The sequence below is a fragment of the Scyliorhinus canicula genome, chromosome 15 (genome assembly GCF_902713615.1).
Source record: "Scyliorhinus canicula chromosome 15, sScyCan1.1, whole genome shotgun sequence".
NCBI lineage: Eukaryota > Metazoa > Chordata > Chondrichthyes > Carcharhiniformes > Scyliorhinidae > Scyliorhinus > Scyliorhinus canicula.
Genome location: NC_052160.1, coordinates 57,113,464 through 57,126,528, shown reverse-complemented (window position 1 = coordinate 57,126,528; position 13,065 = coordinate 57,113,464).

The following is a 13,065-nucleotide window of genomic DNA, read 5'->3' as shown; positions in this document are numbered from 1 at the left end:
TAGTTCAGAAATGGGAGGTATTACGCGAGGGAGATATAGGAAATTGAGTGGAGAAATAAGATCGAAGATGTAGCAGGCAGTTTTGGAGTTAAATGGACTAAGGGAAAAAACTGCTAGCACGGAGTCAGAGGGATATGCTCACACTTGACTGAGTTACATTGTCTCAGTCAGACTTAAACTCATTAGTAGGAATACACAGGATGCCCCAGATCCTTTGTCCTTCTGGACACTCCTATCGGACTAGCCATTGGCTCATTACAGAGTCTGAAGCAGGGTATGATGCTGAAGTGGGACAGATAAAAGGTATTAAAATATATAAATATATACAGTTTATACATTAATAACCATAGAGTGGACTCAAAGGTATGATGGGATACTTGACATTCTGGAACTGTTCACAGCCTGTGTAAACACTAAAGGGAATTCAATTCCAGACAGGGTGGAGGGGCTCATGCCAAAAGATCGGGGGGCGGGATTCTCAGCCCGGGGCCGGGATGGAGAATCCCCGCGACCTGCGCGATTCGCACCACGCCGCCCCGACGCTGGGACACGATTCTCCACAGCATCGGGGGCCGCTATACGCGGCCTCCCCCGCCGATTCCTGGCCCGGGATGGGCCAAGCGGCGTCGCAAAAAACCCAAGTGCAGCCGGTGCCGTTCACACCTGCTCTCAGCCAACGGGACCTCGGCGGGGAAAGGTCCAGGGGCGGCCTGTGTGAGAGGAGGGGGATCAACCCCGGGGGGGCCTCCATTGTGGCCTGGTGTGCAATCGTGGCCCACCGAACGGCGGGCCGGCCTCTCGGGCTGGCGGCCTCCTTTCTTCTGCGCCGGCCCCTGTAGCCCTGCGCCATGTTGCGTCGAGGTCGGCGCGGAGAAGGGAGCCACTGCGCATGCGCGCGTTGGGCGTGGGCCGCTCCAGTGCTGGCTGGCCCCCTGTAGGGGCCAGAATTGCTGATCCTGAGGAAACCCAACGGCGTCAACACTTAGCCTGAGGATCACAGAATTCCGCCCCGGATAATATCTGCTCTTTATGTATGTTTCAAAGAGTAGATCAAACTCATTAGGTCAAAGATATATTAGGATAACCAGCCATTAATGACTGTTAACAAGATCCTGCAGTATGATGAATATAGAAAATGTTACATTATTATATTTATATCTGTTGCAGTAATGTTTTTAGAAGTCTGGATTAAGGTATGTATTTATTGCAGTAATAAGAGCCTAGGTTAAAGTACTCAGGCTGTGTGTCTGCTAAAACTGTAATTAAGGAGTCACAAAAGAGCGAGGTAATTATTGATTTTAAACACGTGCCTGGTTAGAGATAAGCAGCTAATGGAATCGTGTTTTTATTGCTGGAAATTCCCTGGAGTGTAGATAAGTTATGGAAGTGGTGCTTAATCTTAGCGAAGCAGGTCATGGAACTTAGTGGGATTCAGATATGTAATTAATGGGAGGAGCCATGTCTGATATGGCATTTTAAGTTGAACAGCAGATTTGCCAAATGCTGTTATGTTGAGCAGAAGTGTACTGGATCTGCTCTTGAAAGGAACTATCTCCAAAAATCTTTACACAGCTAAGCAAGAAAACCTGTTTTGTTAATTTTATCTATAAGTGGCATTTGAACTGCATTGGGTTGCTTAATTGGAGTTAGTAGTTGTATAGATAGTAAAATAAAGTTTTTTCTTGTGTTTAAGAAATGTTTACTTGATAAGAAATGTCTACTTGATCCAGCAGAGGGCAGCAGAGCAGAGCTACTGATCAGCTGTTCTGGGGGAATTTGCATACGTGCAGTGCGGTCAGCCTAAGTTGAAGGGGAACCGGCGAAGGAGACCCAAGGAGTTTGAGTGAAGACAAGCATCCAGCAGAGGGCAGCAGAGCAGAGCTACTGATCAGCTGTTCTGGGGGAATTTGCATACGTGCAGTGCGGTCAGCCTAAGTTGAAGGGGAACCGGCGAAGGAGACCCAAGGAGTTTGAGTGAAGACAAGCATCCAGCAGAGGGCAGCAGAGCAGAGCTACTGATCAGCTGTTCTGGGGGAATTTGCATACGTGCAGTGCGGTCAGCCTAAGTTGAAGGGGAACCGGCGAAGGAGACCCAAGGAGTTTGAGTGAAGACAAGCATCCAGCAGAGGGCAGCAGAGCAGAGCTACTGATCAGCTGTTCTGGGGGAATTTGCATACGTGCAGTGCGGTCAGCCTAAGTTGAAGGGGAACCGGCGAAGGAGACCCAAGGAGTTTGAGTGAAGACAAGCATCCAGCAGAGGGCAGCAGAGCAGAGCTACTGATCAGCTGTTCTGGGGGAATTTGCATACGTGCAGTGCGGTCAGCCTAAGTTGAAGGGGAACCAGCGAAGGAGACCCAAGGAGTTTGAGTGAAGACAAGCATCCAGCAGAGGGCAGCAGAGCAGAGCTACTGATCAGCTGTTCTGGGGGAATTTGCATACGTGCAGTGCGGTCAGCCTAAGTTGAAGGGGAACCAGCGAAGGAGACCCAAGGAGTTTGAGTGAAGACAAGCATCCAGCAGAGGGCAGCAGAGCAGAGCTACTGATCAGCTGTTCTGGGGGAATTTGCATACGTGCAGTGCGGTCAGCCTAAGTTGAAGGGGAACCGGCGAAGGAGACCCAAGGAGTTTGAGTGAAGACAAGCATCCAGCAGAGGGCAGCAGAGCAGAGCTACTGATCAGCTGTTCTGGGGGAATTTGCATACGTGCAGTGCGGTCAGCCTAAGTTGAAGGGGAACCAGCGAAGGAGACCCAAGGAGTTTGAGTGAAGACAAGCATCCAGCAGAGGGCAGCAGAGCAGAGCTACTGATCAGCTGTTCTGGGGGAATTTGCATACGTGCAGTGCGGTCAGCCTAAGTTGAAGGGGAACCGGCGAAGGAGACCCAAGGAGTTTGAGTGAAGACAAGCATCCAGCAGAGGGCAGCAGAGCAGAGCTACTGATCAGCTGTTCTGGGGGAATTTGCATACGTGCAGTGCGGTCAGCCTAAGTTGAAGGTGGTTTGTGGAGGGGCTGTTGGCAAGTGACAGTAGGCAGTACAATGCTCCTCCTGCAGAATGTTTGAGGTGAGGGACGCCGTCAGTGTCCCTGCTGATTTCATCTGTGGGAAGTGCACCCAACTCCAGCACACTGGATATGTGGAGCTTGTTCAAGGAACAGCTATTGCATGTTCTTGATAAGTACGTACCAGTCAGGCAGGGAGGAAGGGGTCGAGCGAGGGAACCGTGGTTTACCAAAGAAGTGGAATCTCTTGTTAAGAGGAAGAAGGAGGCCTATGTGAAGATGAGGCATGAAGTTTCAGTTGGGGCGCTTGATAGTTACAAGGAAGCGAGGAAGGATCTAAAGAGAGAGCTGAGACGAGCAAGGAGGGGACATGAGAAGTCTTTGGCAGGTAGGATCAAGGAAAACCCAAAAGCTTTCTATAGGTATGTCAGGAATAAAAGAATGACTAGGGTAAGAGTAGGGCCAGTCAAGGACAGTGGTGGGAAGTTGTGTGTGGAGGCTGAGGAGATAAGCGAGATACTAAATGAATACTTTTCGTCAGTATTCACTCAAGAAAAAGATAATATTATGGAGGAGAATGCTGAGACCCAGGCTATTAGAATAGATGGCATTGAGGTGCGTAGGAAAGAAGTGTTGGCAATTCTGGACAAGGTGAAAATAGATAAGTCCCCGGGGCCGGATGGGATTTATCCTAGGATTCTCTGGGAAGCCAGGGAAGAGATTGCTGAGCCTTTGGCTTTGATTTTTAGGTCATCATTGGCTACAGGAATAGTGCCAGAGGACTGGAGGATAGCAAATGTGGTCCCTTTGTTCAAGAAGGGGAGTAGAGATAACCCTGGTAACTATAGGCCGGTGAGCCTAACGTCTGTGGTGGGTAAGGTCTTGGAGAGGATTATAAAAGATACGATTTATAATCATCTAGATAGGAATAATATGATTAGGGATAGTCAGCATGGTTTTGTGAAGGGTAGGTCATGCCTCACAAACCTTATCGAGTTCTTTGAGAAGGTGACTGAACAGGTAGACGAGGGTAGAGCAGTTGATGTGGTGTATATGGATTTCGGTAAAGCGTTTGATAAGGTTCCCCACGGTCGGCTATTGCAGAAAATACGGAGGCTGGGGATTGAGGGTGATTTAGAGATGTGGATCAGAAATTGGCTAGTTGAAAGAAGACAGAGAGTGGTAGTTGATGGGAAATGTTCAGAATGGAGTTCAGTTACGAGTGGCATACCACAAGGATCTGTTCTGGGGCCGTTGCTGTTTGTCATTTTTATAAATGACCTAGAGGAGGGCGCAGAAGGATGGGTGAGTAAATTTGCAGACGACACTAAAGTCGGTGGAGTTGTAGACAGTGCGGAAGGATGTTGCAGGTTACAGAGGGACATAGATAAGCTGCAGACCTGGGCTGAGAGGTGGCAAATGGAGTTTAATGTGGAGAAGTGTGAGGTGATTCACTTTGGAAAGAATAACAGGAATGCGGAATATTTGGCTAATGGTAAAATTCTTGGTAGTGTGGATGAGCAGAGGGATCTCGGTGTCCATGTACATAGATCCCTGAAAGTTGCCACCCAGGTTGATAGGGTTGTGAAGAAGGCCTATGGTGTGTTGGCCTTTATTGGTAGAGGGATTGAGTTCCGGAGCCATGAGGTCATGTTGCAGTTGTACAAAACTCTAGTACGGCCGCATTTGGAGTATTGCGTACAGTTCTGGTCGCCTCATTATAGGAAGGACGTGGAAGCTTTGGAATGAGTGCAGAGGAGATTTACCAGGATGTTGCCTGGTATGGAGGGAAAATCTTATGAGGAAAGGCTGATGGACTTGAGGTTGTTTTCGTTAGAGAGAAGAAGGTTAAGAGGTGACTTAATAGAGGCATACAAAATGATCAGAGGGTTAGATAGGGTGGACAGCGAGAGCCTTCTCCCGCGGATGGAGGTGGCTAGCACGAGGGGACATAGCCTTAAATTGAGGGGTAATAGATATAGGACAGAGGTCAGAGGTGGGTTTTTTACGCAAAGAGTGGTGAGGCCGTGGAATGCCCTACCTGCAACAGTAGTGAACTCGCCAACATTGAGGGCATTAAAAAATTTATTGGATAAGCATATGGATGATAAGGGCATAGTGTAGGTTAGATGGCCTTTAGTTCTTTTTCAATGTCGGTGCAACATCGAGGGCCGAAGGGCCTGTACTGCGCTGTATCGTTCTATGTTCTATGTTCTATGTTCTAATTGTAAAGCTATTTCTTTGACGTTAATTCGGTTAATTCTGTGTTTAAATTAAAGTTTATTTTAACATTAAAGATGCCGATTTGTTGGAGTCATCACTCCTGGGTGAATTATCCTTTCCTCACGGTTTTACAAATTAAAAAAAAAAATGTTTGGAGTTCTTGTCCGGTATCCTAACAAATGTTAGGGTCTGGTCCTGTATCCTAACAGTAGCCATTAGTAGTGGTTTAACAAGATCCTTTGGTCATTAGTAAATGGTCTCGCAGTAATAAGTGTAAGTACGAATTATAAAAGGATGTTGGAAATTGTACAATTTCAAGAAGTTTCCCCTGGAAGACTTGGGGGTTCTCCCGGGCATGCTCAAATGAAAGTGTTTTACTTACTTGAACCTGACAGGTTCCAGAGTGGCTGTTTTTCTGGACAACAGATGGATTTGGATTGCACACACGTAAATCCTGATGAATAAGGTAGATGAGTGACAGATACAAGGTGGCACATCAGACTGTGATGTGGTGGTAAGAACAGAGACCTGGCTTAAAGTAAGAGGGGACTGAGAACTTGGAATTTCCTGGCAGCAGATTATTCAGGAAAGGTAGAGAAGGAAAATTAGAGGGGATGCTGGTATTGATCAAATAAACTGTTATGGCATTGGATGGGGCTGATGTGGCTGAGCGGCCAAAGGTAACGGGCAAGATCTTCCGGCTGTTCACACTGGTGGGATCTTCCAGTTCCGCCACCAGTGCATCCCGTCGTGGGTTTCTGCCGGCATGGTGTGGATTTGATGAGAAATTCCATTGACAGCGCACAGCCAGAAGATCCTTCTGCCAATGCGGGCTGCCTCTCACCATCAAGAAACACACTGCAGGGAGGCCAGAGAATCTTGCCCCATGTCTCTGGTTATAATTCAGAAACAATACAGTGCTATGCTTCTGAATGTATGCTATGGCCACCAAATAATAGGAGGACATAGAGGAGCAACCATACAGGCAGATTACAGAAAGATGCAAGACTAGTGATTATTGATTAATGTGGGACTTCCATGTTCCCAATGTAGATTGGGATAGCAAAGGGCAAAGAGGGGAAAGAATTCCTGAAATATATACAAGAAGACTTCCTTTATGCCCTGGCCCAATAAGGAAGGAAGCTATGCTGGGGCTCTGGGGAATGAAGTGGGGTATGTCTCAAAGGGAGAGCATTTCACCGTATCATCAGGTTTATGAAAGTTATGGAAAAGGACAAAGTACAATCAAGCATAAATAATTAACTGGAGAAGTTGGAAGCGCTCCGACCCCAGTGGATTGGAATCAAAAATTGAAGTCAATACACAGCTTTCAAAAGAGATGGTTCACATCACAAGGACTTGCGTTACTGTGAGGAGGGATGGCAAATCCAAAACTGAATCTTCCTGCACAACTAAAGAAATGCAGGCCAAAATGAAGAGCAAAATGAAGCTGAAGACAATTGTAAGGTTCATAATACTATACAGACTGTACCAAACTAAATATAGAAAGAACAGAGGATATCTAAAAAGGGAATAAGGCAGACAAAGAGAGAGTACAAGAATAGATGAGTGACTAACATCAAAGGGAACCCAGAAGTCTTTTACTAATATTGCACAAAATAAGGATGGATCAATTAAAGAGCAGAAAGGAAATCTTGTGAAGGCAGAGTGCAGGCTGAGGTATTGGATAAGTGCATTGGTCTTCATTACTGAAGAGGGTTATGCCAATTCTGTGGAAAATCATGGAAATCCAGTAATTCGGAATGTGTTCTTCTGATAATAATAATCTTTAATAGGGTCACAAGTAGGCTTACATTAACACTGCAATGAAGTTACTGTGAAAATCCTCTAGTCGCCACACTCCAGCACCTGTTCGAGTACACAAAGGGAGAATTCAGAATGTCTAATTCTTTTGGGACTTGTGGGAGGAAACCAGAGCACCCGGAGGAAACCCACACAGACATGGGGAGAACATGCAGACTCCGCGCAGACAGTGACCCAAGCCGGGTATCGAACCTGGGTCCCTAGTGCTGTGAAGCAACAGTGCTAACCACTGTGCTACTGAGCCGCCCCAGCACATACGTTTTTTAAAAACTATTTAAATATCGAAGCTGTATAATGCCAGGACAATTTGGCTAGGTTATGGGACTAGTGCTTTTGATATGTTGATGAGTCTGGCCAGACTGCAATCAGATGTTTATCTACATTGGTAACAGTAAAATGTCAGAGGAGGAGGAGGAGACAAGGTGTGACCTTTGTAATTACATTCTAAAAGGTGGACTCACGGAATGAATGTAATTAAGTTTGATTTCTGAATAGGTTAGATTAGATATGGGAAGATCAAAAGAGAAAATGGCATATCAGAAGTTATCTAATTTATGCAAGGTTAGCTGTTTTGAGACCGGGAAGCAACCCCAAAATATATTACTGCCTGGTGTGGTAAATATTACTGGAATTTGTTTATAGTTTTAAAAAACCTAGAAGGTGTTGTTCGGGGAGAATTAGCTCTGAATTTCGGGAAATAAAGGTGTTTGGAACTGGATAGAATTCGGGGTACTGCTTATAGCCATTAAGTTGACACAATGTAATGGTAAAGAATATTGGATAGTTTGGGATTGGGGAGTTATTTATATAAGCCATGTTGGCTGGGTTTTGTTGTTGGTTGGGTGTATGGTTGCTTATTTTGTTAAGTTTGTAATACAAATGCCTTAATAAAATATTTTTAAAAAATATTGGATAGCAGAAAAAAATATGGGCTGCTAAATAAAAGTCAGCACGGATTTGTCAAAGGCAAAACATGCCATAGGGCAGGCAGTGGCATTGTCGCTGGACTAGTAACCCAGAGATGCAGAGTCATGCTCTGGGAACTCGCATCCAAATCCCGCCATGGCAGATGATGAATTTGAATTCAATAGAAAAATCTGGAAGTAAAGATGACCATAAAACTAACTGGCTCTTGACTCCCCTTCATCATTGAGCATTCATGAGTGCACACTGATAATTAGAACCATACTGCCACCAGGAAAGTTATGGAGGGAGTACTAAGAGGGAACCATGGTTTACTAAAGCAGTTGAAACACTTGTCAAGAGGAAGAAGGGGGCTTATGTAATGATGAGACGTGATGGTTCAGTTAGGGCGCTTGAGAGTTACAAGTTAGCTAGGAAGGATCTAAAGAGAGAGCTAAGAAGAGCCAGGAGGGGACATGAGAAGTCTTTGGCAGGTAGGATCAAGGATAACCCTAAAGCTTTATATTGATATGCCAGGAATAAAAGAATGACTAGGGTAAGAGTAGGGCCAGTCAAGGACAGTAGTGGGAAGTTGTGCGTGGAGTCCAAGGAGATGGGAGAAGTACTAAATGAGTATTTTTCGTCCGTATTCACACAGGAAAAAGACAATGTTGTCGAGGAGAATACTGAGATACAGGCTACTAGACTAGAAGGGCTTGAGGTACTTTAGGAGGAGGTGTTAGCGATTCTGGAAAGTGTTAAAATAGATAAGTCCCCTGGGCCGGATGGGATTTATCCTAGGATTCTCTGCGAAGCTAGGGAGGAGATTGCTGAGCCTTTGGCTTTGATCTTTATGTCATCATTGTCTACAGGAATAGTGTCAGAAGACTGGAGGATAGCAAATGTTGTCCCCTTGTTCAAGAAGGGGAGTAGAGACAACCCCGGTAACTATAGACCAGTGAGCCTTACTTCTCTTGTGGACAAAGTCTTGGAAAGGTCTATAAGAGATAGGATGTATAATCATCTGAAAAGGAATAATTTGATTAGAGGTAGTCAACATGGTTTTGTGATGGGTAGGTCGTGCCTCACAAACCTCATTGAGTTCTTCGAGAAGGTGACCAAACAGGTGGATGAGGGTAAAGCAGTTGATGTGGTGTATATGGATTTCAGTAAAGCGTTTGATAAAGCTCCCCATGGTAGGCTATTGCAGAAAATGCGGAGGCATGGGATTCAGGGTGATCTAGCAGTTTGGATCAGAAATTGGCTAGCTGGAAGAAGACAAAGGGTGGTGGTTGATGGGAAATGTTCAGAGTGGTGTCCAGTTACTAGTGGTGTACCACAAGGATCTGTTTTGGGGCCGCTGCTGTTTGTCATTTTTATAAATGACCTGGAGGAGGGCGTAGAAGGATGGGTGAGTAAATTTGCAGATGACACTAAAGTCGGTGGAGTTGTAGACAGTGCAGAAGGATGTTACAAGTTACAGAGGGACATAGATAAGTTGCAGAGCTGGGCTGACAGGTGGCAAATAGAGTTTCATGCAGAAAAGTGTGAAGGAATTGATTTTGGAAGAAATAACAGGAAGACAGAGTACTGGGCTATTGGTAAGATTCTTGGTAGTGTGGATGAGCAGAGAGATCTCGGTGTCCATGTCCATAGATCCCTGAAAGTTGCTACCCAGGTTGAGAGGGTTGTTAAGAAGGCGTACGGTGTGTTAGCTTTTATTGGTAGAGGAATTGAGTTTCGGAGCCATGAGGTCATGTTGCAGTTGTCGAAACCTCTGGTGCGGCCGCATTTGGAGTATTTTGTGCAGTTCTGGTTGCAGTGGAAGCATTGGAAAGGGTGCAGAGGAGATTTACCAGGATATTGCCTGGTATGGAGGGAAGATCTTATGAGGAAAGGCTGAGGGACTTGAGGCTGTTTTAGAGAGAAGAAGGTTAAGAGGTGACTTAATTGAGGCATACAAGATGATCAGAGGATTAGATAGGGTGGACAGTGAGAGCCTTTTTCCTCGGATGGTGATGTCTAGCACGAGGGGACATAGCTTTAACTTGAGGGGAGATAGATATAGGACAGAGTTAGGTTCTTTACTCAGAGAGTAGAAAGGGCGTGGAATGCCCTGCCTCCAACAGTAGTGGACTCGCCAACACTAAACGCATTCAAATGGTCATTGGATAGGCATATGGACGATAAGGTAATAGTGTAGATGGGCTTTAGAGGGGTTTCACAGGTCAGCGCAACATCGAGGGCCGAAGGGCCTGTACTGCGCTGTAATGTTCGATGTTCTATCTGCATTGTACAACAATCTAGATCACTCAGGGGTGGCTCTCCAGTACTCACAAGAGCATGTCTCCAAGTTTGTGGTGGTCTGCTGTGCCCTCCACAACCTCGCTGTCAGGATCAAGGCAAAGCTCCAGCAATCAGAGCTAGGAAAAGAAACCTTGGCAGCAGGGCAAAAAGGAGGAAGAAGGGAAGAATCACCTGGGGTAATTCCAGACTGCCAGTGGATACTCAAAATGTATTTTTTATTTATGGGATGTGGGTATCACTGACTAGGCAACCCTAATTCCCTTCAAGGTGATGGTGAGCTGTGTTCTTGAACCACTGCAATCCCCGAGGTGCAAGGACATCCACAATCCTGCTACTGCTACCAGTGTCCTTCTAGAAATCTGGTAGAGGTCACGGGTTTGGAAGGTGCTCTTGTAGGAACCTTGGTGAGTTGCTGCAATGCATATTATTTATGGCACACACTGCTCCCACTCTGTATCAGTGGCTTGCTTTGTCCTGGATGATGCCGAACCTCTTCAGAGTTGCAGGATCTGCACTCATCCAGGCAAACAGGCGGCATGGTATCACAGTGGGTAGCATTGTTGCTTCACAGCTCCAGGCTACCAAATTCGATTCCCGGCTTGGGTCACTGGCTGTGTGGAGTCTGCATGTTCTCCTTGTGGTCTGCGTGGGTTTCCTCCAGGTGCTCCGGGTTCCTCCCACAAGTCCCGAAAACGTTCTGTTAGGTAATTTGGACATTCTGAACCTCCCTCTATGTGCCCAAACAGGCGCTGGAGTGTGGCAACTCGTGGCTTTTCACAGCACTACATTGCAGTGTTAATGTAAGCCTACTTGTGACAATGAAGTTGATTATTGTTATTATAAGTGGAAGCTATTCTATCACACTCCTGACTTATGCATTGTTGATGGTGGACAGGATCTGATGGGTCAGGAGTTGAGTTACTCTGCAGAATTTCCAGCCTCTGACCTTCCCTTGTAGCCACAGTATTTATATGGTTGGCCCAGCCTAGATTCTGAGCAATGGTTACCCCCAGTTTGTTTATAGTGGAGAATTGAGCAATGGTAATGCCATTGAATGTTATTGGGAGGTGGTTAGAGTCTCTCTTTATAAGTGATCATTGCCTGACCCTGATGTGGCACGAATATTACTTGTCACGTATCAGACAAAGCCTGGATATTGCCCATGTCTTGCTGCCTATGGACACAGACTGCTTTAGTATCTGAGGAGTCACAACTGGTGACCATTGTGCAGTCACCTGTGAACACCCCCACTTCTGACCTTATAATGGAGGAAGTCATTGGTGAACCAGCTGAAGATAGTTTGGCCCAGAACATTACCGTGAAGAATCCCTGCAATGATAACCACAACTATCTTTCTTTGTGACTGCAACCAGTAGAGAGTTTCCCCCTGATTCCTGTTGACTTAGTTTTGCTAGGGCAGCATGGTGGCCTAGTGGTTAGCACAACCGCCTCACGGCGCTGAGGTCCCAGGTTCGATCCCGGCTCTGGGTCACTGTCCGTGTGGAGTTTGCACATTCTCCCCGTGTCTGCGTGGGTTTCACCCCCACAAGCCAAAAATGTGCAGAGTAGGTGGATTGGCCATGCTAAATTGCCCCTTAATTGGAAAAAATAATTGGGTAATCTAAATTTATTTTTAAAAAAGACTTAGTTTTGCTCGGGTTCCTTGATGCAATATTTGGTCAAATGATACTTTGATGCCAAGCACAGTTACTCCCACCTCACCTCTTGAGTACAGCTCTTTTATTTATGTTTGGACCACGCTGTCATGAGATCAGGATCTGAATGATCCTGGCAGAACCCAAATTGAGCTTCTGTGTGCAGGTTATTGCTGAATAAGCATTGTTAATAGCATTTTCCATTACTTTGGTGATGATTGAAAGTAGACCGATGAGGTGGGAATTGGCAGAGTTGGATTATTAATAATACTAATCTTTATTAGTATCACAAGAAGGCTTACATTTTGAGGCCAGCAGATACCTGGGCAACCTTCCACATTGCCAAGCTGCAAATACCAGTATTGTTTGCTAAGCGAGGGACGCAGCTAGTTCTGGAGCACAAGTCTTCAGCACTATTGCCAGAATAAAAGCTATTTCTTGGTATCACATGGACTGAATCGAATTGGCTGATGACCAACATCTGTGATGCTGGGGACTTCAGCAGGAAGCCAAGATGGATCATCCACTTGGCACTTCTGGCTGGTGATGGCTGAAAATGCTTACCCTTGTCTTTTTGCACTGATATTCTGGGCTCCCCCATCATAGAGGATGGGGATATTTGTGGAGCCTCTTCCTCCAGTTAGTTGCTCAGATCAAGTCCGTTGGTTGTGGAATTGCAGAGCTCATTCCTTCACTTGTTGCTTATGCTGTTTAGCATGCAGGCATTCCTGTTTTGTAATTTCACCATGTTGACACCTGATTTTTAGCTGTGCCTGCTGCTGCTCCTGACACGCCCTCCTGCACTCTGCATTGAACCGGGGTTGATCCCCCAGCTTGAACGTAATGGTAGAGCTTGTGATTGTATATAATTCTGCTGCTGATCACCCATAGCACCTCATAGATGGCCAGTTTTGAATTGCTAGATTGGTTTGAAATCTCGCCCATTTAGCACAGTGGCATTGTCAAACACAATGATGGGTATCTTCAATGTAAACACAGGACATTGTCTCCATAAGGACTGTGTGGTCAGTCATAGAGTTGTACAACACAGAAAAGATCCTTCAGCCCATTGAGAATGCACTAACAGTAACTACCCCATATCTCATGCTAAACCCACTTACTAACACTTGACCCATATCCTTGAATGTGATAGTGT